This window comes from Balaenoptera physalus (assembly GCF_965194825.1).
Source record: "Balaenoptera physalus genome assembly, chromosome: 19".
NCBI classification, from domain to species: domain Eukaryota; kingdom Metazoa; phylum Chordata; class Mammalia; order Artiodactyla; family Balaenopteridae; genus Balaenoptera; species Balaenoptera physalus.
The window spans coordinates 35,114,562-35,142,385 of record NC_138900.1 but is presented as its reverse complement, the minus strand read 5'-3'; the positions used below and the strand labels follow the sequence as shown (position 1 = coordinate 35,142,385).

The 27,824-nt window shown below is 49.4% G+C and overlaps 2 long non-coding RNA genes across 2 annotated transcripts in view; one reads left to right on the top strand and one right to left on the bottom strand.

Annotated features, from left to right (window-relative positions):
• LOC309648989 overlaps nucleotides 1-27,824 on the top strand; it is a 1,142,769-nt gene that overhangs the window by 568,953 nt on the left and 545,992 nt on the right. The window lies entirely within an intron of this gene.
• Nucleotides 285-27,820, bottom strand: LOC309649059. The gene is made up of 2 exons (XR_014256941.1): nucleotides 26,926-27,820; nucleotides 285-686 (listed from the first exon to the last, which is right to left on the bottom strand). It is a non-coding gene; the product is annotated as an uncharacterized lncRNA (long non-coding RNA).

Sequence of the window (27,824 nt, the reverse complement as noted above, 5' to 3'; positions counted from 1 at the left end):
ACCCCAAGTCACATATAACAGCCCCCTTCAAGTCGCCTTGCATGCATTGACTGGCTGAGTGTCTCGGGCCAAGTCCCTCAATCTCCCTGAGTCTATTTCCTTGCCTGTAAAAATGGAGACACCTGCCCTGCCCTGTCTGAGCATCGCTGGCGGGACCTGATTAGACAGAACGTTATAAATGTAATGGGGTAGGGAAGAGTGAACACAGTTAATTCTGCTTTGATTTCTCTGAATCAGCATGTATTCGTTTTTTATTGCTGAATAATGAATGAATTACCACAAACTTAGTGGCTGAAAAGAAGACCCGATTATTGTCTCACAGTTCCTTGGGGCAGAAGCTGAGGCAGGCAAACCTTGATTTTGGCTCTCCATGCCAAAATCAAGGCCAAAATCCAGCCGTCGGCGAAGCTGGACTCTTGTCCGGGGAGAGGGGACTCTGGAAGAATCTGCTTCCGGGGTCGCTCAGCTTGCTGGCTCAGTCCCAGTCCTCGTAGCTGCAGGTCTGCTGCCCCAACATCTCTGCTGGCTGTCAGCTGGGCATCACGCCCAGCTTCTCCAGGCCTTTCGCATCCCTTCCTGTGTGGTCCTCTTCACCTTCAAAGCCAGGGAGTGATGGGACTTCAAACCTTCTCACTCTTTCAATCCAGGGCTCAACTGATTAGGTCAGGCTCACCCAGATCATCTCCCTGTCGTAAGGTCAAAGTATTTAGGACTTTATTTCCACCTGCAAAATCCCTTCACAGCAGTGCCTGCAGTAGGGTTTGATTGGATAACCAGAAGAAGAGGATCTTGGAAAGAGGGGAGCATTTTTAGAATTCCTCCCACCTCACACAGTGATTCTGAAACTGGATTTCACAAGAGTGAGATGTTACCAACCATTCTGTGAAGGGACGAATGCATAGCCAAATAATTCGGGGAAACACTGGGTTGGGCAGAGTGAAACCAGTTTTGTTGGCTGGGTTTTCACTTCAGGACATAGTACGCTTTCCTGCTATGATACCTGATATTCCTCATAACCCAGTTTGGGATACAATGATCTGATTTTAGTAGTTAATTTTAGCTTTTTGGATAGCCAAGGACCAGGGTGATATATAGGGAATCCCTTATATCTTTATTCATCAATTTTTAGAGGCGTGTGACCTCACAATTCTCAGTTGACTCATTGCCTCTCCGTGTCCTTCAAGGCATCATCCAGAATGACTGGTTACCAGAAGGGGTTAATTATTTGTGGTCCTCTAAGGGGTCTCCACCCCCCTTCCTCCAAGGGAGGGTCCATGGTGTTATGCCTCACTGGCCCTAAGAGGGCTGCAGTGTCCATAGTCCGATGGCACTCACTGCCTCAGAGGCACCTCCTGCCCCAGAACTCAGTTTGCTTTTGGTTAAGTCTGAACGTCTAAAGTGAGAGCTGCTCCTACAAAGCCCAGAGGGAAGGGATGGTGCGTGTAGCTGAAACTGCACCCCAAAGCAGAGAGGACTGCCTTTTCTTGGAAGGTAAATGCCCCTAGCAAGCAGCTCCATCCCCTGCTGCCCCTTCTCCCCTCCCTGACACGGGCCTGACACCAGCCAACGGTCCCAGGGCTGCAGCTTAGGCCAGACCTGTGGCCACCCATGACTTAACCCTGTATATTCAGGTTAGGAACTTAGGTGCAAGTTTTACCTTATCTCACCTGACATTGACTCCAAAATAAAGTTTGTTTTCAATCCTTCATCTGTGACTCTGCTTCATTTCAACTTGTGGTTTATTTTCCCTCTAAGGATCCACCCAGCCATCTTTTGGGTAAATAGCAAGTATGTTCTGGGCACTCTAATAAACTGCTACTTCAGATGGAAGGTCACTCTTGCTGGAGGCATGTGATTAAACATTTTAATAGGGCAGCAAACTTATCAACAGACTGACGGAAAAAAAAAAAAAAAAAAAAAGGAAGTGATTTTGTTCTCTCAGCTTGTGTTTCAGAGTATTTTACTACTGGGGTCAAATGTCTGTCAAAGATTTTCGAAGCCCAAATTTGACTTTGAACAACCTCAAGGGTTCCTGTAATGCACACTGCGTAGGGCCCTATAAACAGCCCAGGATTTTGCCTGCACATATCTCACTATCCAGTTCAATATCACCACGGCGCCTAAAAGGTTTTTAATACAGATATTAAATATATCCATATCATCACTTCACTGAGAGCCTGGGCTGTGTTTTTTCCTCTGGGGTCTTCCGAGCTATTTGCTGCTGACATACACTATTAAAAATAAACCTACCCTGAGGAACTAGTCGTTTTACACGGTATTAGGACTAATGTTATCATTTAAGTAGCTCCGGAGATTTGCCAACTACAGAGGTCCCAGATAGCGAAGGAAACATGATCACGTGAGATAATCTTCTGCACGGAAATGACTTTCATCATCTGTAATATGTCGTTTAGATGCTTATTTAAGTCTTACACTATTGAACAAATATTGATGCCTTCAACAGAATAAAAAGCCTCAGTGCCATGGTGAGATAAAGGATCAGAGTCACTTCCGGGGCTTGGGACTGGACTGGGTCTGAAATATCCCTGGCATCTGTGTAGTGATTAGGGAAGAAGGGTGGAGGGGAAAGAAGAAGCTCCACTTCAATTTCTCTACCTTCCCTGTAGGAATCTGCAGGCACTGGTAAGTACAAGTTTAAGAAATCTTCACAATGACCTTATAAAGGAGGTAATATTTTTATCCCCATTTTACAGATGAGGAAAACTGAGGTTCAGCAAATTTTCTTAAACTGAAGTTCAAACAAGGTTTGAATCACTGCTAGGATATGGCAGAACCAAGATTTGAATGTGGTTCTGACTCCAAAGTCCATCTGCACTATACAAGTATTGTCCTCACTATTTGTACAGGGACCAGGATTCTGACAGCTCACTCTACTCCGCCCACAGGGCAGAGAAATTTATGATGCAATTCAGCATTTATTCATCCATCTATTCAGGCAACCAATAAATATTTCTTAAACATTTCTAATGCACTAGGCACTGTGTTAGGCGCAGAGCATACAGCAATGAAAACGGTCCCAATCCCAACGCAAAAGTCAGGTGTCCATATGCAGAGCCTCACAGTTTGGCAGAAATGGGATGCCCACATTGAATGCCTGAACAGCTTGGTAGAAGTCAGTGCCCATGTTGCCTGCCTGCACAGTTTTGAGTAATTTTGACAGACCGGATGGGAACAAAGTCCTCTTCAACCCATCTTCAACCCATGACATCAGGCTTGGAGCTCCCAAGAGATGCAGACACCTCTACTCCATACACATAACTAGCTTCTGTGGTTTACTCTTATACACCATGACATCCATCCACTGTCTATCTGACCCTCCTAACAGTCCAGGAAAGTAAGCAATAGTAGCCCATTTTACAGATGAGGAAACTGAGGTTCAGAGAGGTGAAGTGATTTATCCAAGATGGAGGGAAATAGTGTAGTGAGGACCTGGGCCTGATCCTTGATTCTCCTTCCTCCCCCAACTCCCTGCCCCCATGAACCCATTACAAAGGATAACATCATCTGAGAGCTTGTGGCTTGCCAGTCCCTTTCAGGTCGGTACTGTTATTATGCCCATTTTAGGGTGAGGAACCTGGGGAACAGAGAGGTAAGTCACTCGCCCAGGCTCACAGCATCAGGAAGAAGCAGACACACAACTCAAACCAGAGCCTTCCGACTCCTGACACCAAACTTCCAGGCCCTCCTAATGCAGTGGTTCCCTTTGAAAAAGGCAATTAGTTCTCAGTAATGATCTGCCAGGTCTGGTCATGACGCTACTACTGTGGGGACAGAACCCTTATTAAAGGCCAAACATTAAAGAGGATCTCTTTTCTCATCCCTCTTTGCCTCCCTTGCCTCTCAGATGCTCAGATTCCTGCAGCCTCATCAGATCTTGGGCTACTGAAAGAGCCTTTTCAGAAAAGTATGGGGATCAATTTGTATACGAAAAAGAAAAATAATTTGCATGAGGGGGTCCCGCGGAGGGGAGAAAAGGGGATGAAGAGAGGGCACCAGGCCTGGTTCTGGTGAGGGAGTGGTAGCGATGGGGTGGGCCTCAGGTTAAGCTGCATAGCTGGTCCAATGGGATTTGGCAAACTCAATTCCTGTCTCATTGTTAGTCATTTTTACCTGATGCATTAGCATATACATATGATATCTGTTATCCTAATTATATCTATTTTCCCAGGTACAGACAGACATACCCCAGAGTTGGGGGCCCATTAGCAGATCACACGGGCCTCTGCAGCTGTGTTTTGATTAGCAGAAAAGGTTCTTTGGCATCGGAGAACTGAAATCACCTTTTAGGGTGTGACAAGCGCAGCCGAGCGTCTCGCAAGTGAAAATCAGAGGTTTCTCTAAGGAAGGGGTGAGAACGACCACAAAGAATTAAAAGGAGAATAACCTTTAATGGTTTCAACTGTGAAAGCTCAGTCACGCTTAAGGCCTGCCGTCCATCAGGCAGTGTGGCACCGAGCTCTCCGCAGGCCTGGATTCGCCCCCATCCCGGCTTGGCTTCTGGGAGGAGGGGAAGGCTGTGGGAGCCCCCAGGGGGAGCCCAACCCACCATTTGTCCAGGCTGGGCTCCAGCGGGGTGGGGGTGGGGCCGGGGGGGAGGGGCGGAGGTGGGCGGCCTTGAAGGTGAAGAGGCCAAGGATGGTTGGAGATCAGCCACTGGCTTCAAATGACTGGCAAAGGATATGCTAATCATTATGCAAATCACCAAAGCCATCTTTTAGACCCTGAGGCTCAGGATTCCTTTTAGAAGCCATGTAGGTATTTTCTTGTTTGCTTGCTCCCACCATGGACTTCTTGCCCATGCTCTGGTAAGCCTCCTTGGGAGGGCTGTGCTTAATGCTACAGATGTGGCTTATGGGTCAATACCTTGGGTGTTACGGGTGTGAATTCTTTGTAATAGATGGCATGTTCATAAGTTCTATCCTAGTTGACCCTTGACCACTCTATAAAGGAGCTTGAGCGGGTTTTGTGACCCCAGTCGTACTGAGCCAAAAGGTATTATAATGGGCTTACCTAAGGTCAAACAGCCAAGCTGTGTGTGAGCCCTGCCTTGAACCCAGACTTGAGTTTGATACTATTCACTCTACATTTCCCTGATTAAAATATTACACACCAGAATGGTGGAGGGACCGGAGAGGCAAGGAACCTCAGGAGAGGGGATTCTCCATCTTTTTGTGCCCCCTTCCGAAACAGTGGCAGGGTTTCTCACTGGAAAGGTCCAGGTTGGAGAAGGAAGCAGGACTTGTGGCTTGAAAATACTTCTCAGGTGATTACGATGTGTTCCCAAGTACGTCTGATTGAGAGTTACTCATTAATTCATTTTTTCCTTCAACAAATATTTATTGAGGACCTACTATATGCCAGGCATTGTTCTATGCAGCTTCAGTCAACTGGGGGTAGACGAGTATCAATTGTGCTAAGGGTGATGACGAAAGAAAACAGACCAGCTAAAGCCCAGTTAGACAGGACGGTCTCTCTGAGGAAGGGCATCTGAGCCAAGAACCTTCAGGGAGCTTGAGCCAGCCTTGCAAGAGCTGAGAGGGGAGGCTTCTAGCAGGGGAGTATAACACAGACGTTTGGGAGCAGAAAGGCCAGAGTTTAAGAACCAGAAAGGAGGTGGGCCAGGCTGGGGCTGCGTAGGACAAGGTTTTTGAAGAGCGGATGGTAGAGATGAGTTCGGAAAGGGAAGAAGGAAGGAGCCCAGGGGAGGCCTCAGAGGTCTTTTCTAAAGGTAGTTTAAGCTTCCCCCAACTTTGTGGCTTACAAACGACACTTTTTTAAAAACAACAAAATAGATTAGAATAGTATAATATATACTGTGCAGAAATTCTCAAACTTTAGCATGTAACAGAATCACTTGGAAGGCTTGGTAAAGCAACCAGCACTTCCGATATAGCCTGTCTGGGGCAGGGCCTGAGAATCTGCATTTCTAACAAGTTCCCAGGTGAGGCTGCCCTGCTGTTTCAGGACCACACTTTGGGAACTATTGTGTTAAGCAAGCAGCACATACATTAAGGGCAAGTTTTGCTTCTTGACACTCTCGCTTTAGTAACATATGTGTTTACATGTACTAGAATCCTGATATAAAATGTATTTTGTAAGAGTGGGTCATGTTCAAAAAAGTTTGAAAGCCCCTGAATTAAAGACTTAGGACCTTTCTCTAGAAGAGAAATCATCATCCTTTCATGCTCTGAAGGCTCTGCTGGAAATCTTGTGACTTCCCTAGAAATGAATAAACCAGCAAGTATATGAATGAAAACTGAAATCAAAGAAAATCCAGCTGGAATAGGAAATAAGATTCTCCTCATTCATAGGTCCACCTTGGCCTTCATCCTACAGAACCTTCTAAAGTATTGTGTCGCCCTTGGCCTAGAGCCCAGGATCACGCTGCACCTGTGCTCCCTGGCCGCTGTGGCCCTGCTTTCCTGCCCTGGCCCCATCTCCACGGGGCTGCCATTCTCTGGAAGACCCAGCAGCATTCAGTCCTTAAGGTGCAAACCCACTCACCTGTGGTGTCCTGTGGCTCAGATGGTTTTCCACACACACCTGTCGAATGGCTTCCTCTGCAGGTAGCCCTGCTTCTCCTGTGAGGTGCACGGGGCTCCAGATCCCCAAGAGAAATTGAAGATGAGTCCCAGCTTCTCACCCCCCTGGTCAGTTCTGACATCAATTATAAAAGAGTGTCTAATCCCCATTCAGAAACAGACTGTCCTGCTGGGGAAGTCGAGGGCTTCTCTCTGGAAGCCCGATAGAAAGGCAGCAGCCTCTGGAATCTACAGTGTTTTAGTTGGCTCAGCCAGCAATGAAAACATACATAGATCGGGTAGCTTCTAAACTGTAGAAATGTATTTCTCACAGTTCCGAGGCTGGAAGTCCGAGATCAGAGTTCCAGCATGGTTGAGTGAGGGTCCCCTTCCAGGGTGCAGACTACAGTCTTCTCACTGTGTGCTCCACATGGTCACAAGAGAGCCAGAGAGCTCTCTGTGGTCCCTTTTATAAGAGCACTAATCCCATTCATGAGGGCTCCACCCTCATGCCCTAATTACTTCCCAAAGGCCCCACCTCTAATACGGTCCTGTTGGGAGTTAGGATTTCAACATATGAATTTGGAGGGGACACAGTCAGTCCACTGCATACACTAACTCAGGAGTCTGGAAACTTGCATTGATTCATTCAGCATCTTTCCTAAGCACCTACTGTGTGCAAGATGCTATGGCTATCACAGTGGTAAACATGAAAACACGGATCTCATCTCCCTACTGCTCACAATGGGTTCACTTCCAAGAAACTTCCCCAACTTGCTGAATAACTTGGGCCAACCAACACCCTTCTTAGGAACTTGGCACTTCCTGTCGGGCACAGTAGGGGGCATGAAATGTTAAGAGCTGGAAGGTTTCACAAGGGTAACTGAATCCCATCTCCTCTTCCTATAAATGGGAACTTGGGTCACAGTGAAGGAAAGGGACTTGCCCAGGGTCATATGGTGTGTTGCTGGCAGAACTGGCCGCGAGGCTGGTCTGAACCTCAGAGGCCTGCCTCTCACTTGGCTTTCTTACACTCCTGCACACGGTCCCCCCCAAGCCCGGCCTTCCCTCCTGATCTCCTAGGGCTACTGGGAAGATGAATAAGATGGTCTAAGTGGAAATACACAAAGCGCCTGCAAGGCGTGGTAGACAGCAGGCAGGTGCTGACTTCTTGGGACAAGCTCTAATTTAAATGGTGTCCCCTACATCGGGTTGTCAGAGCCCAGGCCAGGGACAGAAGTCCCAGGGGGAGTTGAATCCCCACCTCTCCCCTTCTCATTGATTGCATTTCTTCCCATCTGCTGACCCCTCATGGCACAGTTCAGTGGTGCCACATCTGGGATGCCTTTCCCAGTCCTCCAGCTGCAAAGAGCCAAGCTCTCCCCTCTCAAAGTAGCCAGCTTGTGTCTGTCTTTAACACTCCTCTCATTCTGAATGGAGGAGCGTTTATTTATTCCATCACTTACATGCCACATCCATGCAAAGCCAGAAGAACTAGGGTCTGGAGCATGGCAGAGATCTAGACACAGCCTAGAAAACTCAAGAAGCCCGTGCATAGTTAACTGGCATGGTGCACAGTGAGTGTAACAGCCGAGGTCCTTGGGAGCCCACATGAGTTGCACGCATATCTGTCTTCCCCACCAGTCTGTAGTCTCTTGAGGGAAGGGACTGTGCTATATTCATCTGTCCAGCTCTGTTAACCACCTTCTCCTGAAAGGTCTAGCAGCTATCTCAGAGAATCCTCAGGAGGTAATGGGTGAGGTCACAGAGACTTCTGGTCTCCTTGGAAAACTCCAGGCAGAGCCAAGTCCACAGAATCACAAGGAAAATGCCCTTCCTCTCTCCTGCTGCCCCCTCTCCTCAATGGCACTAGATGATTGTGACGGAGTCTCTGGGATTGTCCTCCCAGAACCGCCCTGCTCCCCATCTCCCACCGTTCACATGGTCCTCGAGGGAGCCACTCTGTAAGTCCACTGTGACTCCTGAGCACAGGTGACACGCCTGGGGATGGGCATCTGAGCCTCAGTGAGCCCATCAGAGACCTTTCAGCGATCCCTGAAATTAAAACTGAAAAAGAGCATCCGGCATCTTAGAGTGAGGCATGGACTGTTCTAGACAGCCCCATCCCCTTCCATGAGGGTGTCAGAAATGGAAGAAGGCCAGTTGCATGCAGATAGCATGGAGCAGGTGCTCCATGAAAAGCACAACAAGAGATGGAGCATTCTGATGTCATTTGAGCCCCGCATTTCATTGGTTCCTGAGGTCTTGTTGCATTTTTTCAGAGATACTCTAGTATCTGTTTAGGTCCCCTCTTCCCTCTTCCGTAAATTGGTTCAACTTGAGCTTCTGTTGCTTGCAACCTACAGCATCCTGATTAATGTACAATACTGCTCTGGGAAGTCTGTCCACTTGGAAAAAGTCATGCCTTTGGTGGAGTTTCTTCTCTGCCCTATCCCAAACCAACAGTCACCCCGGGATGGTGCCAGTAACTGTGTTGAAAGGAGACAAGCTGTGTTTAAAAACAACACTGAAAAATAAAATGAGCCTCTACAGGTAATGGAAGGTGGTCAGCAAAGTTCCAGGGCAGAGTGTCTGTGATAGGTGAGTCTGGGCCATAGATTGGTCCGGTTCTAAGTCCAAGCTGGAAAGGGCAATGAACAAATAATGTATCTTCATTCTGTTTATACTGCAGCTATGTCGTAAAAGCATTTATTAGCTAGACAGCATTTATTAGCTAGAACAGAGAGAAACTGGTTCATAGGCATCAGTATGGTGAGTATACCGATGGCCTGGGTCCTTGTTACAAGTAAAACGTGAGTTAAACTTACACGCATTTATGGATATTTAAATGCATTCTCATTCCCATAGTGGACCACGCTCAACTCCCCAATATCTGAATCTCTCCTCTGTCATCTTGGAAAGGTCATGCAGTTTGGGGTTTGACTCCAGCTCCAGTGACAGGTCTGAGGTTAATCACAAGCAGCCTGTGTTTTAGTTGTGGTCACGTGACCTGATTCTGGTCAATGAGACTGAGGGAGAGATTTGCTGGAAGCTTGTGAGAAAGTTCTTTCATGCACTTTAGGGAGAGAGAGAATAGGAAAGTCTACTTCCACTTTCCCCATGAGATACGAACAAGGAAGCAAGGAGCCTGGGCGCCTGTGTTTACCATCCTGCAGCCACATGATGAGGCTGGCACAGGTTCCCTGATGTCATGGCTGAGGTCCTGGATTCACCAGCGCTGGGTCTGGAGGCTAATAAACTCCCTTACCGTTGCATCAGTCTGAGAAGAATATCGTGTTACTGTCAGCTGAGCTCATCCTAACACACGTACTCCCTACTGAAAGGAAGAGCTGCTTAGTGGTTACGAGCTTAGTGTCTGGGCTCTGAGAATTCTGAGTGCACATTCCAGCTCTGCCACTTGATGTCTGTGTGAAACTGGGCCATCTACCCAACCCTTCTGAGCGTCAGTTTGTTCATCTGTACAATGAGGCCATTAATGTTACTGTGAGGGATATTTGCCAATGGAGGCTCTCTAGAATCCATCACCCCCCAACATTCAACGCCTTTGGGGGATTCCCAATGGGGTGTAGTATTGGTGAAAGATAGAGCCTGCCTGGCATTATTGATGCTTAACAGACAAGAGCTTTTTTTCTCCTGCCCTGGCCTAGCCACATGGCAGGTCTCGATGCAAAACTCAGCAAGTCCAGATCGAGTGACTAGGACCTGGAGAGGATTGGAAGTTATGGTGATTGGAGCAACACAAGGGGCACCTGGACCAGCCCTCCTCTGCTGCCTGGCCCTCTGGGGCTCACTGGGTTCCTGCCCCTTTCCACAGCCTTGAGTTCCAGCCTTCTGACAATTACCAACGAGGAAAAATCTCCTCTGAAGTGCAAGAGTTATCTCTTATATTGGTAGCCCCCAATGTCCTTCCAAATAAACTCCCTCCTTCTGGAACGGCAAGTCAGCCTGGGTTGTTTGCAGCCAAGAAGGCTGCCAGATAAAAGGGCCTCCTTTGTCAGGCTGTTGTGAAGCTTAACTGAAATTGCACTTGGAAAGCATCGCACTGAATGCCCGGCTCAGTACATATCAGCTCTTGAGATGATTACAGACTCAGATGGCCTCCATGAAGGGATGATCTGAGTTAAACACAAGGTTTGAATTGACCAGCAAGGGTACACAGAATCCTAGTTGCCGAATTGGCAACTCTTCCCTCCACACTCAGACTCTGGCTGCTTGGGTTCTCCTGTTTGCCGTATTCACCGTGAATTGGCAATACCGGATGAGCAGAATGGAAGAAAGGCACAGACCGTCCAACAGCCACACCAAACAAACAAGAATGTTGAGTGATGATTTTGGCAGCAAATTCTCCTTCTGAACCGTGGTTCGCCAGCCCTAACGCGAAAATCACTCCCCAGTCTGGGGACACCCGGACAATGGGCAGCACGAGGAAGACAGATGAAGGTGAAGGGACAAGGGCTCGAGGGCAGAGGTCCAGCTCCAGAGTTCAAACAGTTATCCCAGGGACATGTCCTGCAACCGCTCTGCCTGGCCTCTTTACCACCAAGCACGCTTTGAAGTGGTCGAACCTGCTTTTTACCTGACAGTTAAGAGTCACGTGAGGCTGTACGTTGTCATCGGGTACATTTCAGACAAAAAGGGATCATTGCCATCAACGACATCATCATCAACAGCATCTCTTTCTTCTTCCTAACATTTCTGGAGCTATTATTAAACCCCAAGGGCGTGCTGCACATTTTCCTCACGTTAGTTCTTTATCTACCGCCTTATGAGGCCAGGTACTATTATTGTCATGAATAAAATGATGCTTGAAGAACTTAGGTGACTTGCCCAAGGTCAACTAGCTAACAAGTGATGGAGCCACAGTTCACTGCCAGGATTGACCGCGCCCTTAACCACTCAGCTATACCTCAGCCGATTGCTCCAGGACGCCCTCTTCCTACACCTCACACTCACACATTCTGACTCTAATTTCAGCCTGCCTTACTCTCAACAGACCTTTCTCTGCAGCCTTAACAGCCACAGAACAGAACTTTTGCTAAAGTACCTTTGCGGTTTTTATTGGGAAGATGGGTGTTACGCCCCGGTTGGGGCTGGTGGTAGATCCCATCTCTTCTACATTGTAAACTCTTACGTAGCACCATAAACACGGCCCCTTGAGGCTGATGGCGATATATTGATCATGGCCATTGAATCCCATGTGCAAAGGCAGAGGGCTGGGTACACTTTCCCGCGAGTTTGGGCTGTAGGCTTTGGGTATGTAAATCTCCCCTGGCACACCAGTGCTGGGGGCGCTAACAGAAAGCATTATTTACGGATGGGATTCTCAGGCGTTTCACCCCAGATTCATTGCTTTCAATCCTATCTAACAGGGGTCCAATGTGTCAATGGTGGGCAAATGAATCACAGTCACACCACTTCGATGAGGGAAGAAACCGGAAGAGGCATGCATCTTTCTGAAAGGTCATTGTGCAGGCAGGCCCCGGAGGTCCCCGTGGGGGGCACAGACTGGTGATCAGCCTTGGGGAGCAGCCTTGAGGACTATCCTGTACACGGGCACCCAGGGGGGCAGCTGTAGCCACCAGTACCTCACGGCTGGGGCTGTGCTACGGCGCCTGACTTTTTACTCCTCTTCCCTCGCTCCAGGGAGGCAGGAGCACAGCCGATCAATAAGATGCGTTGACGGAGGTGCCTGCGGCATGGCCATTTCTCAGCCTGACACGGATGGCACCGTCACTAGCAGCGAAAGGCTGCCGGAAACAGGATGGAGGCTCGTCCCCCGGCAGGCCTGTCTGCCCTCTCTGAGAACCATCCCCCGCGCAAGCTCACAGCGAAGAAACCAATTCCAGGAGGCATCGCGCCACCAGCCTGTCACCTGGCCTCCCACAGCCCGGTGGGCGTTTCCTTGTGTTGTTTAACAGCTCCCTCCCAGGCTTGCTGGCGCTGACCAGGCCATCTCCAAGGAGCCTCCCTCCGCTTTGATTCCCACGGGTCGCGTGGAGAGAGCAGATCTCCCGGGGAATGCCGGTGGAGGGTTGGTGGTGGTTCCTGGCTCCCAGGGAGGTGCTGCGGAGACCCACGTGCTGTGGAGAGCCGTTCCAGATTAAATGACTCCAGGGAGGCCACACCGCATCAGGCCTTCCTCATTTTTTGGAGAGGAAAAGGCATTATGCTGCCAAAGTAGTTGCCTAACAGGCTTTTTTTTTTCCTTCTTCTTCTGTCTTAAAAAAAAAAAAAAAAAGTCTGGATGTTGCAGCCAAGGTGGGGCTAAGCATTCCGCCTCCTCACCCCCACCAGGCGTCCCTTGCTGCGCTTGGTCAGAGTGAGATGGGAAGCAGACAAGAGCTCTAGGGCCTCGTTCTGAAATAGACAGCACAGGCACACAGCCGCTGGGGCCCTTTTCGCCCTCCCTCCCTACACATGTTGAAGGGCAAACAGTCACCTCACCCACAGCATCCTTACTGTAAACGGCAGTGGGGATGGCAGGGAAGCTCTCACTGGCCTCGATTTGAACCCACAGCATTAAAAGGCTATAGGCCTTCCTGACTTACTTCACTCTCTATGATGGACTCTAGGTCCATCCACCTCACTACAAATAACTCAATTTCGTGAAGTAAGTCAGGAAGAGAAAAACAAACACTGTATGCTAACACATATATATGGAATCTAAGAAAAAAAAAAAGGTCATGAAGAACCTAGGGGCAAGACGGGAATAAAGACACAGACCTACTAGAGAATGGACTTGAGGATATGGGGAGGGGGAAGGGTAAGCTGGGACAAAGTGAGAGAGTGGCATGGACATATATACACTACCAAACGTAAAATAGATAGCTATTGGGAAGCAGCCGCATAGCACAGGGAGATCAGCTCGGTGCTTTGTGACCACCTAGAGGGGTGGGATGGGGAGGGTGGGAGGGAGGGAGACGCAAGAGGGAAGAGATATGGGAACATATGTATATGTATAACTGATTCACTTTGTTATAAAGCAGAAACTAACACACCATTGTAAAGCAATTATACTCCAATAAAGATGTTAAAAAAAAAAAAGGCTATAGGCCTTAAAAGTTAAGAAAATAGCATAATGAGATTATTCCACTCCAAACTCAGTTTCCAGACCTCTAGGGTATTCACAGGTGGAGTTGGGTAGAGTATTCTCTAGAGGAAAAACTATCTAATCCAGAGTTTCTCAGCCCGAGCACTATGACATTTATTTCAGGCTCCATAACTATTGGTCGTGGGGAGCGGTCCTATGCTCTGTAGGATGGTTAATGGCATCTGTGGTCTCTACTCACCAGGTGCCAGTAGCAACCCCTCCCTCAGTCATAACAACCAAAAATGTCTCCAGACACTGCCGAAAGTCCATGCGGGTGGAAACTGCCCCCAGGGGAAAACCACTGCTTCAAGCAAAGCTGCAGAGGTGGGAATGAGCCTGGTATGTCCAGGATCTAGAGAGAGACATTCCAGAGCCACACAACGGACACCCACATCGTCCAGTTGCCAAGAGAACTAAAAGAGATGGAGAGGATTTCATAAAACAATACTCATCTGCAGCAGCAGCTACCTTTTCTGGAGCGCCTCTCACGTGCCAAGCTTGTGCAGACTGAGCACACACCATGCCTAACAAGTATTAGTGGTTATTAATGCTAGTGCCAGGCATGGGTGACTCAGAGTGACGGGCAGCCAGAGGGATCATTTTCACCAAATATGGCCAACATGGGATACCACTGCCAGGCCACACTCACTGCTGCATGAGAAGAAGAGCATGTGCTTTTTGGACTAGGGACATTTCTGGAACCAGGATGAGCTGGAGAACTGAGCCATGCTCCTATTGGAAGATCACTGGCCTAATGGACCCCTTACCCACCCCATCCCCACCTTGCATGCCTTGTGCATTTGCTGGCCACTCAGTTCAACCGTCACTACACCAAGAGTGGTCCATGACCTGAAACATCCCCATCAGCCAGGAGCTTGTTAGAAATTCGGAATCTCAGGCCCCAGCCCTGACCTTCCCATTCAGAATCTGCATTCTAACACGATCCCCAGGTCATTTCTGAATGCACTCAATTTGAGACACTGCTTTATCACCACAGTGCAAGGCTGCTAGCATCTGTCAGCATTTTAGAGTGTGCACAGATGCATAACTTTCTCTCGCTAGATTCATTCATCCCACAAATATGTATTGAATGCCTAACAGGTGTCCTGCCCTAGTGGAACCGACAGTCTTGTGGTTCTTCACCACCTCCCAGACAGGTGACCACACAGATGAAGTCCCTCGGGTTATATAGGAGGGACATGAAGCTCCAAGAGCTTAAGAGACTTGGGGAAAATCCTGCTGCTAATAACCAGAGCAAGGGTTTTAACTCAGACATCCTTTCCCCAGATCTTGGCTCTTTCTACTACACCCATACTACTTTTCAACTACAGTCATCAGGGCAAAAAGAAGAAAGAGAAGTTTCTGCCTGTCTTTACTACTGGATCATACCGAAGGCAGGATTGGTGGCTGAGAGATCACCGAGACCAGCTTCAGCTATGAACTCACCAGCTTCAGCTTCAGCTATGAACTCATCTAGAACCAGAGATGGTTTAATTCACTGGGGTGGGTTGGCTTTGCTCAAAGCAATTCACCAGTTTCATCAGTTCCAAATCAAAGGCATTTAAAGACCACCCATTAAAAAAAATACAAAGCAACCACAGCTCCTGAGATTTTAATGAACCTGCACCCTCAAACTCTACCTTCCTATCTTTTGAAATCAAGTTGGAGGTCCAGATTATGTCCATGCTGTGAACTCCTAAATCCCACCCCAAGTCCCTTCCTAACCTGGGCCTCCTAAAACTTGAAAACGCTTTTGTTGGCATTTAGTTCCATTCAGTTTAGTTTAGTTTAGTTTTCTCATAAAGATGTCATGAGACCTGGTTTCAGGCATCGAGCAGCTCCAAAGCTCTGTGGTTCCAGGGAAATTACAAAAGAGCCTCAGTTTTCTCATCTATAAAATGGGAAAAATAGAAACTGCTTGCAAGAGTTCCTGGGGGCATTCATGTAGCTAATGCATGCACTGAACTCCACCCCAGCCCGAGTCCTGGCCTGTGTGCAACAAATATCAGCTACCTTCTCCCTCCCTTTTTTCTGAGAACATTCCAGGGGGCTGCTGAGGGCTGATGGTGCCTGATGAGTCTTCCGAGGCATCCTCCAACACATCAGGTTGAACTGCTAAGAGGACAAAGGAGCCCCCTTCAAATGCAGGGGATGGAGCCCTGCAGAAGGGCCGTTGCTGCCCTACGTGCCTGCAGGCGAGCTCACTGTCACCTTTAACAGTGTTCTCTGGGCCTTCTGTGATGCTCAGGAAAAGAAGACAATGGGGGATGAGGCCTTGAGTCTGCAGGGACACCTGACGTCCTGCTGGTTCCCCCAGCTCAGGGAACACCCCACTACAAGAGCTTTAGATCACCCCTGGGACAGAAGCTGAAAACGTCAGACATCCATTTCTCCAGCCTCCCTTGCAGCTATGAAGCAGTCACCAAATGCCCCTGCTGGCGAATTTGACTTTGGAGCCATGGCCTGTAAAGAAAAGAACCCAGTCTGCTGAGGATGTCCCAGGAGTGGCAGGGGTGCTGGTGGGGGGGGGGCGGAGTTGCCCAGCTTCTGTGGCAGTGGGCCCATCTCCAGTGGCAATAATGACGTCTCCTGGGAGCCCTTCTGGAGATCGAATCTAAGACAGACTGAGCCTGACTCTCTTGCCCTCCTAAAGAATCTGTGAGCTCCCCAAGTCCTTTAAGAGGTTATTTCTCTGTTGAAATAAAACAGTGCCTCTTGCTGAAGCTAAGAACATTAACAGAAGCATCTCTCGGCTTAATTTCTGGTCTTAAACGTAGCTTACGGAGAGGAGTAAGTACATACAGATGGAGAACAGCCCACCACAGATCCACCTGCAGTATGTGGATGTATGAGTGCTTCTCAGAATGAGGTCCTTGGAACACACGCATGGGGGTCCGCTATCGTGTAACTACGGTATTGATAAAAATGCAGATTCCTGGCCCTCACTCCTCAGATACTGAATTAGGATCTTTGGAGCTGCGGTTCAGAAATATGCATTTTTAGCAAGCCCTGCCCCTGCTCCCACCCCTGCAATTTTTTTGCTCACTAAAGTGTGAGAACCCCTGGTCTAAGGTGCTTCCTATCCTTTTCCACAGAGACCACTGGAACATCTGTGTGGCTCCGTGTGATAAAAGGAAGAAGCTCCTTGTGACCAGAGGCAACTGGCTCTTGGGGGCTCTGGCTCCCCAGGCCCCATCCAGCTTCCCTGAGCACTGAGGGGAAGCAGTATCTCACCACTCCCCTTGTGACCACACTGGCTGCGAGGCTGTGAACTACGCCAGAGCTACTCAAACTGTGGTCCTCGGACCAGGGCTTGGTCCAGTTTGTTGTCAGTCTGCCACACCATAACCAGAGAAACTGAGAGTAAGCGGTTAGAAGCTACTTTGGCAGTTTGCCAGAATAATTTCATGTTGCTGAATCTGCACAGGTGTACCTTGTTTTATTGCACTTTGCGGATATTGTACTTTTTTTTTACAAATTGAAGGTTCATGGCAACTCCGTGTCCAGCAAGTCTGTTGGCATCGTTTTCCCAACAGCATTTGCTCACTTTGTGTCTCTGTGTCACGTATTGGTAATTCTCACAATTTTTCAAACTTTTTCATTCTTATTATATTTGTTATGATGATCTGGGATCAGTGATCTCTGACATTACTACTATAATCGCTAAAGACTCAGATGATGGTTAGCATGTTTTAGCAATAAAGTATTTTTTTTTTTACTATTCATTTACTTATTTATTTGATTGCACCAGGTCTTGGTTGCGGCAGGCAGGGTCCTTAGTTGTGGCATTCGAACTCTTAGTTGTGGCATGCATGTGGGATCTAGTTCCCTGACCAGGGAGCAAACCCAGGCGCCCTGCGTTGGGAGCACAGATTCTTAACCACTGCGCCACCAGGGAAGTCCCCGCAATAAAGTATTTTTAATTAAGGTATGTACATTGTTTTTTTTAGACATAATGCTATTGCACACTTAATAGACTACAGTATAATGTAAACATAACTTTTATATGCACTGGGAAACCAAAACATTTGTGTGACTTGCTTTATTGCGATAACTGCTTTATTGCCGTGGTCTGGAACCAAACCCACAATTATCTCCGAGGTATGCCTGTAATGCAATTTGGGGCTTAGATTTTGTGTGACTCTATTTACTATTCAAATTTTTCTAGTAATATATTTTTATTGTATTCTACAAAAGTATTGGTCCGTGACATACTGAAGAAAAAAGAAACTGATCCTTCACCAAAGATGGTCCTTCATGGCCAGCATGGTCTATGGAATTTCAAAATAATCAGCCAATCAATAATCCATAAGTCAGTTTGAATAGTGTTAGTGCCTCAGACCCTGAACTCCATCTGGATGCACCTGCCAATGGGGGCTGTGACCTCTCTCACCAGCCGTAGGTCCTCTAATTCTGAGACTGGATTAGGACCTGGCATTCACAGGACTTTTTGTTTGTTTGAGAGTCAACACTACTCAAAATTACAAGGAAATCTTTATGCTTTTTCCAGGGTCAATGCAGGAGCCAACCCCAGGGCCATCCCCATCAAGCCAATACTTGTTCCCAGAATGAATGTGACCAAGCCCCAAAGAATGTTTAGGGTTCAAGTGTTTAAATGTGACAGTGGCAATTTCCATTTTCTCTTTAAATTCCTTATCTAAAACCTCCATTTCCAACATTGTTTGAAATGCGAAACCTAATTCTTCAATTTTACTGAGCTATGATTTAAGTACACTGAACCGCCCATATGTAAAGTATACAATTTGATCAGTTTTGAAATATGTATATAACTGTGAAACCATCACTACAATCGAGATAGTAAACATTTCAATTACCCCCAAAAGTTTCCCTATGCTCCTTAACAATCTCTCCTTCCCTCCCCCTCCATCCCCACGCAACCATTAAAACACTAATTTACTTTCTGTCACCATAGATTGGTTTGCATTTTCTAGAATGTTATATAAATGGAGTGATACTGTGTGTACTCTTTTGGTTCCGGCTTCTTTCATGCAGAATAATACTTTTGAGATTCATCCACATCATTGCAAGTATCAGTAGTTCATCCATTTTTTGTGGCTAAGTAATATTCCATTGTGTGGATATTCCACAATTTGTTTTATCCCTTCAATTGGAAAAAAAAATTTTTTTTAATGATATTTAGTTTCCCTAACCCTCCTGAGAGCATTATAACAAGGAAGAGGAGAGGAAAAGGGAAGAAGAAAAAAGAGCAAACTTCTCCAAGCTCGTTGTCTCCTCATGCCTAAAATGCCTACATGGAGCATATAGTAGGTGCTCAATAAATGTTGGTTGAATAAATGAAAGAATAAATGAATGGGAAGCTTTGCAGTCATTATAGATTGAATTGTATTTTTTAAAGTTATAAAACCTTCCATTTTGAAAAATCTCAGAACTCCCTGATGTAGTAAAGATATTTGGGAGGTCACCCACCAACGCTGCGGGGTTACTCGTAGACCAACTCCAAGGCCAGGAGGAGAATGGACAGAGCAGCCAAGACATGGAAACCTATTTAATGCAATGGTGAGAAACCCAGCCTAGACTATCACCACTGCCCTGGCTGGCTCCAGTGCTCCCACAAATCATCTGAAAGGCTAAATCATGTTTAAATCCCTCTGATTGTGACCACCGGGAACTATGAAGGACACTCACGCATAATTTACATACTGCCAAGCTCCTGAGAGCCTCTAAATAAAGCCCCGGAGGGCCCCCGGGCACTATTTTTGAGGAGAAGGACATCAAGTGACAGATTAAATCGAGTCTGCTCCCTCAACGCTGGGGAAAAAAGAAACCTCACTCTCTGCTCGCTGACATCCGCGACTGTCTTAAACTGCATTTGCTGTCAGATGCTTCCCAAGGAAGCCGATGTTACACCGAAAACGGGTACACATGTGCTATTGTCTCTCCCGTTTTACACAACAGCTCCACCGCTAACAGGTATCTTGGCCCAGACTCTTTCATTCTTTTTCCAGATTCTAACCATAAAATGTGTTTTAATCTCAAAGCACAGGGGAAGGGGGGTGGTTCACAAGAGCACTTTGCATTCCACCAGTAAATGTTAAATTACATTTGGTCACAACATGGTTATAATACTAATACTAAGTTGGTCCATGCAGCAGTCACCAGAGGTTTTGTATCCAGAATAGACCAATTACTGGGGAGAGCAGGAAAGACTGATAGGAGGATTTTTCCATCCCACCCATTAGATTTGGCTACAGAATGGTCTACTGTAATGACCATGATTAATTTTTTATAATCTGACAAAAATGGAGAGCAAAAAAGCCATAAATGGGCGGTCTAAGTAAACACTGTAAGTGATTTAGACCTTTCAAGCAGCCCAAAGAAAAACAGCACCCGTTTTATTGTTTTGTTTTCCGCACAACTCAGAGGAGATCACACCATCAAAAAGACAAATATGTGAGCCAAATAAAACAACCAGGTGCATACAGCCTGGCACCTAAGCAACAGGCCACTTACATGGCCACTGGTGCTTACGAACCTTCTAGAAGCATGAAGATGATCTGCCCCTGGCCCAAAGGACCCACATGCAAAACAGGGCTTGAGTACACGCACAACCTGCTCTAGTTTCAATCTTCTTTATTAGTTGGGACTTCCTATTAGAATGTTAGAAATACCCTAAGATTATGCACTGTTTTACCCTTGCTCCTATACTGTTCCCCTCAGCCCAACACTGAGCCAGGCAATAATAACAGGCTCCCAGGAAATAATCTGTTTGATTAATTGTCTGTAAGCAAGGAAAGGAATGATAGTGTTTGTTTCACAGCTGTTATTCCCCATGCCTCACATGTTACTCTGTAGAGTGAATGAATAAATAGATAAGTGAATGGATGGATGGATGGATGAATAGAGAATGATATTTTAGCCATATTGTATCATTTGATTCCCACAACAAGCCTGTGAGGTAATAACAATAGTAGTTAACACTTACGTTGTGCTAATTATATACCAGCCACTATTCTAAATTCTTCATACATATTAACTCTTTTAACCCTCAAGAGCTCTATGAAATAAGGACTATTATTATCTCCATTTAACAGATGAGAAACTGTTAGAGGCAGATGGAGGTCACATTGCTAGGAGGAGGCAAAGCTCAGTCCTTGCTGGATGCTCTTAAGCTCTGTGTTTCCTCTGCATTAGCTGCACTTGATGGAGCAGGAAACAGAGGCTAGTGAAATTAATTTGAACAAAGCTACCCATCACATGGGTGCACACCCAGGACTGTGTTCCCAGGACACCATCATATGACAGAGCCAGGATGGGAACCCCAAGAGCCTGACTCCAACGCCCAAGCGGGACATGTGAATAAAGCTGGTCCGTGGCAAATATCTGAGATCAGGAGAGGAGAGATTGTCAAGGGGGGCTGAGCTAAGAGGCTGGTTTTCTCAGCAACTGTTCTCCCAAACTGGAGGTACTAGTGGGTCCAGGAGGGAAAGAGAAAATAAAAACAAAGCTGGAAAATGTTTCCACCCCAATTCTCCTGAAATCTTTTTGTTTGGGTTGGAGAAGGAGAGATCTGCTGGCATCTTCCCGTTTGGGGGCCCTGGGAAAAGGCCACAGCAAGTTTCTAGCCAAGTTCTAAGCAAAAGTTATGTCCATTACAACCTGCGCGAGATTCTGAGGAAGGCTTCCAGGGATTGGGTTTTACTATAAAGTATGTCAAAGAGTCTGGGGGCGGGGGAACCCAGGATGAAAGAATGGAGGCCGGGACAGAATGAGAATTATAAATGGGAAGAGGAAAAAGAAGTTGGAGCTAGTTTCTGACATGACTGTGAAGGTGCTGATGGTTTCAGGATTGTAACTTAAGAGATAATTGCCTCTGTTTTGAGACGGCACAAGGAAGCAGGGAGACACAGGTTTGGAATTAGGAAATTTTAGTCTCTTAAATGTAAAACTCCATGTTAAACTGGATATTAAGTTGGAAAGAATTGTAACTGTGGCTAGAGACATGAGGATGAACATTGGGAGAAAGAAATATCAGTGCAACAATTTAGAAAATTTCCTTGAGCTGGAAAAGGTGAAAGAAGGAGAAGAGAGGGGTGGGTTATCCCCCCCCACCCCTTTTTTAACTCATCACACATAAAGGATGCAGGTTTGAACTGCACCGGATGGATGAATTGAACTTTGCTGTGGGGATGGGGTAAAGCTACAACTCTGACTCACTGCAGCCCCAAGAAGAAACACCTCTCTCCCTCAGAGAAAGCCCTTTCTCAGTAGAGAGAAATATTCCCTAAGAAAGTCATAGCTCAGCTGAGACTTGTGGGATTTGTAAATTACCCATAATGTGAGTGACAGTTCAGCCTTGCTCACAGGCTGCCAGGCAGACAAGGGCCAGGACCCCAGGATGGTTCTGAAACTCCATGTGGCCATTTGATTAATCAAACAGAAACCAAACAGTGCTTTCTTCTCTGAACACTGACCAAAGAGAAGCCATCCCGGAGCAAGGTCTCACTGTATGCAGCTTTTTGTAAAACCAAGATGCACCTCTCTTTGGGTATTGTCGATCTGTTCTTTTAAAAAGGGACCTTTTGCTAGAGAAAGAGGCAGAATATATATATATATATATATATATATATATATATATATATATATATATATAAATAAAATATACATATATTATATATGTACATTATATATATATATATGGTTGAAGTTTGTTGCAAGAGATTTGCTAAATTAGTTCATCTAGGCGTCCCATAGGGAGGTCATTGGAGCGGATCTCTTTTATGAATGAAAATGAGCTTCCTGGCAGACCCCCCCCAGTCACAACCTGAAATGCACACAGAGTCCAGGGCTCCAGAGATCTCACACCTATTCCCAACATATAAGATATAAGAACTGATTACTATTCACTGGATCCAAAAGTCCTACTTCTTGAGCTCAAAGATGGGAATAAATCTGTGAGCCCTGCTGGGCTTTCTGGACATCCTCCTAATAGGTTCCAGGAATTAGCCACACTCTATTGCATGGTGATGGTTTTTTTTTTTTTTTTTTTTTTTTTTCACGCTCAGAAAACCGCAAAGGGATTTTAACCAAAAGGAAGCAAAGGTTTTCTTTTTATAAATTTGATTAGTCTTTTTCACTTTCTCTACCTCGATACATTTCCTTTGGGAGGCATTTTATACCCGGAGACCCCTTAGCGAGGCACTGTTGCATGCAGGGCGCAGTGAATTTAAGCGCAAGATGCTCAGTGTAGACGGAAAGTAAAAAATCACAGGCACTTGCGGTCGCCAGCGAAGTCAGTTTCTAAATGCCGGCTTGCAGATGGCCCTGCAAGAGAAGAAAGACGAAGTTTGCCAGTAGTGTGGGACCCTTGGCTGGGATGCGCGCGGCTGGTTACCCAGCCCGCCCTCCGCTCGCCACGGCTGAATTTCCCGCCGGAGCCGGCGCCTGGGCGCCTGGTCCCCGCGCTGCACCCGGCGCCGGTCTGGAGATAGCCCTTGGCTGCGGGCGGCGGGTTCCCCCAGAAAGTGCGCCTTTTCGCCGCCGCCGGGACTTGGCTGCTGGAGAGCCAGCGCGCCAAGCGCTCGCGGCAGAGTCTCCGCAGGGGCCGGGGGTACCCACCTGAGCCTGCTCCCCCAGGCCTCGGGTTCGAAGCCTCTCCAGTGGCCGAGGAGAGATTAGGATTTGAGCGACAGCAGTTCGGTTAAGGAAGGAGTTTCTGAAACTCTCGGGGAAGCGAAGGACCGGGGCTTGGAAAATAAGCGAGCCTACGGTGGGCTTTCCAAACTTGGTCTTTGCTTTTTATCATTTTTCCTGCCCCCTCCTCCCACCACTCTGGCCCCAACCCTGGGAAAGAGCTTAAGGGCTAGGGTACTAGCCAAGTCAATCCTTCCTCCTCCCCCCGCCCCAACTTTCAGACAAGAAAAATATAAATAAATCCCAAGGGTGCTTAATGCGGGTGCATTCAGCCGCCCGCATCCCAGCACACGCCACCGCCGCCACCACTGCCACCACCCACTCCGTCCCTCCCACCTCCGGGTAGGGGAGGGACTGGGAACCTGATCTCCGGGCTCCTGCCCCTAATATTTCCCCATCAATAATGTTGATACCATCGGTGTGCCTCCACCCCCGCCCCCGGGACGCCGCGGCCGCCTTTTCGCCGCTTTCTGCTTGGCACCAGAAAACGAAACCTCCTCTCCTGCCCTCCTAACTTCGGCCGGGGGGCCAGCGGGGCCTGAGGCCGGGGGGCTGAGGAAGCAGGGGCGCGGGGCAGGGCGAGTGGGGCCGACCTTCAGTTCAAGGGTAGTAGAGTGTCCAGCCCGCGCCGGCGGAAAGAGAAGGAGCGTCCCGGGCCCAGGCCAGGCCTCATTCCAGGCTCCATCCCAAACCCGGGGTCACACTGGGCCGGAATAAGGTCGTTTTGCGGGTGGAAGAACCAGGCCTCAGAAAAAGGGAGGCTCAACACCCTCTCCCCGTCCCAGGATCAGGGGATGAAGGGGAGAGGCCTGTAAACCCCTTCGCTGGGAATTCGGCTGTGGCCCGAAGCCTTGGGGCCCAGCCCTTCGGCCCAGACCAACCCACCAAGGACTCCGTAGGTGTTGGGAAAACTGAGGGCACGTGTTGGTACAAACACAGGCATCAAGCCCCCCAGATGTGTTTCCACAGCTCGCCAATCGCCGCCCCCGGGTGCGATTCCTGTCGGCCCACGAGGTCACGACCCTGGCGCAGCCGCTGCCTCACTTCGGGCCACCCCCATTCCTTGACGTGGAGCAGCCCCTAAGTGCCAGGCCCGTCAGTCCGAGTTCCCCAGCAGCTGCCCCACCTAAGGCGGGGACCCGCGACCCCCAGTAGAGCGTACAGGTCTCTTGAATGAGCAGGGCGTGGGGATGGGCTCCAGCTGTGGCACCTCGCACTCCCAGCCTTCTTTCGACCCGCTCAAAAGTGCAAATCGACCCCCACTCTCTCTCCGTTTTTATTAATTTAATTATTTCTCTGCCTCGCGGCACACGAAGCCTCACCCGTGCGCCCTGGCAGTGCGGCGCCCGTGTCTGCGAACCACGGAACTTGGGCCTGAGACAATGGCCCGTAATTGATGTATTGCCGTCAACAATAAAGACCAATTCTCCTCTCCCGGCCATTCCGACCATTCCCCTCCTCCCATCCCCCCTCCTCCACCTTCCCTCTCCTCTCTCCGGGCCACAGAGGGAAAGAAAACAAACAAGAAATTAGCGGGGGACGCTGCGCACGGAGCGAGACCCCTGCCTCTACGCCTTCGAGGACGCAAAAGAACGAAAAAAGTTATTAAAGTTTGGATCTCCCCAATTAATTCGTCTCTGTTCGCCCATTTTTAATTAAACCTCGCGAAGCTGCTTTTGCGTGTGCATTTCGTTTGGTTGGTTGTTTTGGTGTTTGTTTGGGGGGGGGGAGCGAAAGCTTCCCCCCCCCCTTAATCTTAATCACACATAGAGCAAGTAACGAACACGTGCGAAGCTACCCCCCGAGAGCTTCCCGCGGAGCACGCGGCGCGAACCGGGAAGAGGGGTTTGCGGGATCGCCAGCTCCGCTTGGTTCCTGGCAGCACGCGGTGCCCGGGAGACCCGGACTTTCAAGAAGCCAAGATTGTTAGAGACGGATGCGGGGCGGCTCCAAACGCGGGCATAAGCGGAGAAGCGAGTGTGCAAGTGCATACGGCCGCGTTGGTGTACCTGGGAGAGCGCGGGTTGGGGTGTCTGCGAGGATCACAGTTTGCGGAGTGTGTGTGTGTGGGGGGGGGTTTACACGTGCTCCTGCACACTTTCCCGGGTGTCTGGGGGAAGCGAGCGGCTCGCACCCCAGGAGCACGCAGATCCATCTTTGCCGAGGAATCTCTTTAAATATTCAGTGAGAAATAATGGCATTTGAAGCACCACCTATGGAAACATTATTATCTTCATTCTTCAACATCAGCCCCACTGATGGCTTCGTTTGTCTTTTTATCAAAATCTACTGTAACCAACAGGACCTGGGGAGAAAGAGCGAGGGGCAGAGGGTGTGTGTGTGTGCGCGCGTGTGTGTTAGGAACCGAGCGAGGGCAGAAGAGAGGAAAAATAAGCGGGAGAAAAGGTGAAGAAAGGGCGAACAATGAGAAAGGAGAAGTTATACCAAGAAAAATAAAGTCGCCAGGAGGAAAACAGAAACATTCACCCGCACACAAAAGATTTAGGTTTAAAAAAAAAGGGGGGGGGACGCAAAGAAGCTAGAGAGAGTCATGGGGGAGCGCAGTAGGGTCCGGAGTACCCGAAACTCTACCCGAAGATTGGTGCCCACTTCGCGCGAACCGACTGCGTTCCTCTCCAGACTCCAGGGCGCTCCCGAATTGGGGCGTCCTTATGAGCCCTCTCCTTTCCCGATCGCGAGATAGGGCAGGGATTGTGTATCTGCACCCCCCTCCTCCCCATTACTCAACCGAAGTTTAGTTTGTCCCTCGGGCGCAGGACTTCGGGAACCTTGGAGCGAGGAGACCCTGAGGCGCGAGGGGGAAGAGCTAGGCTGAGACGAGGACTGAACCTCAGGTTCGCGGGCGCCCGAGCCCAGCGGAGGGAGTGCGGACCCCGGGATCCCCATTCCGGGCTCTGGGGCTCGGGTGGGGAGGCTGCATCCCAGCCTGGGGAGATGGAGCTGGTGCGAAAAGTTTGGGCGCCGCTGTCGGCAAGTGCCTGAGAGGTGGAGGCGAGCTTCTGCCGGGCCAGACAGCTGCGGACAAGGACCCCCCGCTTTCACTCCCGGCTCAGCTCGGCCACCTCGCCAGGAGCCTGGGGCACGGCCTCCTCCCCCAGGTCGGGGAGCCCAGGGGTCCTGGGGACTGGCCTTGCCCGGAGCCCGGCGGGGCAGGCCCGCGCCTCCCGAGGCCAGGGGAGGGTTGCAGCGTGCTGGGTAAGCGGCAGACCCTCCCCTCCCCCCGGCTGGAGCTGAACTCGGATCCCAGGCCGGTCCCCGCTCGCCGCCCGCCCCGGGATCTGCGGCGCCACGGCCGCCGCCGCCTCCCCGCGGAGTGACGCACCCTGCAGCCAACCCGGGCAGCCGAGGGGGAGGTCCGGGAGGGGTCCTGGGCGGAGCCGGGCCGCCCCCTTATCCCACGGGCTCGGGGCCGCTTCTCCCGAAAACTTCAGCCCTAATTGTCCTGGGAATGTCCGAGGTAGAGAAAGGGAGCGAGGGAGCAAGCGAGAGGCTGGAGGATCGGGGCTCTTTGAGGAGGATCGGGGTGGCGGAAGAGCTGCCCCTCCCCCCCAAAGCCCCAAACCCGTCATGTTCCCAAACCTTTCCTTGGTCCTCTTCTCCGCGCCCCGCGAACCCGGGATCCAGGGGATGGAGAACTCGGGGCGAAGGAGCGCCGAGCCAGGCGGCGAGCGGGAGGGAGGCCTGGCCGCGGGCGGGAGGCGGACCGGCGTGGGGCTGGCTCTTCCCCACTCGCTTATTTTTTTTTTTTTCAGTGGGTGTGGGGGTGGGCTGCTTTCTGGGAGCTCTTAAAGAAACGAAGAAACACTCAAGAAACGGGACTTCCTCCCCCCAAATCCCGCCACGGGACTCCCTCCCCCCGCGGGCCGGCGCGCCTAGCGCCGGAGTTGGGAAGTTCGCCGCGCGCCTGCAGCCCGGGTCCCCAGGCCCCGCCGCCCGGCCCCACCCCCCACCCGGGGAGGCTTAATTCCGGGGAGGGCATGCTAATTTGGGTCGGCCCAGCCCTGGATGGGGGGGCCGAGGGAGGGAGGGGGGCTCAGGCCGGGGTGCCTGGTGCGCAGAGGCGAGGAGGCAGGCCCCCGCTGGCCCGGCCGCGGAGTCCCTGGCGGTCGCGAAGAGGGTTAACCCAGTGTCGGGCGGCGCGGCGCGCAGAGCCAGCCCCGCGGCCGGCTTATTGGGCCAGCGCGCGGAGAGACAGGGGTCTGCAGCAAATCACGAACTAATTGATTAAGGCGAGCGGGTTTGAATAGCGCTGGCCCGGTGCCAATCGCCTTTCAAAGAGCCCCTCTATGATTAATCGCAATGCATTATTGATAATCATAATTATAGCAGGACACATGCGCGCTGCGCCCGGGGCCGGGGAGCCGGGGAGGGGGCGGGCGGGCCGGCGGGCGGGGGGAGCCGCCGCCGCCGCCGCCGCTCGATTTCCGTAATTTTGAGAAGATTTTTTTTTAGTAATTTTTTATTCTGCCCCAGCTGAT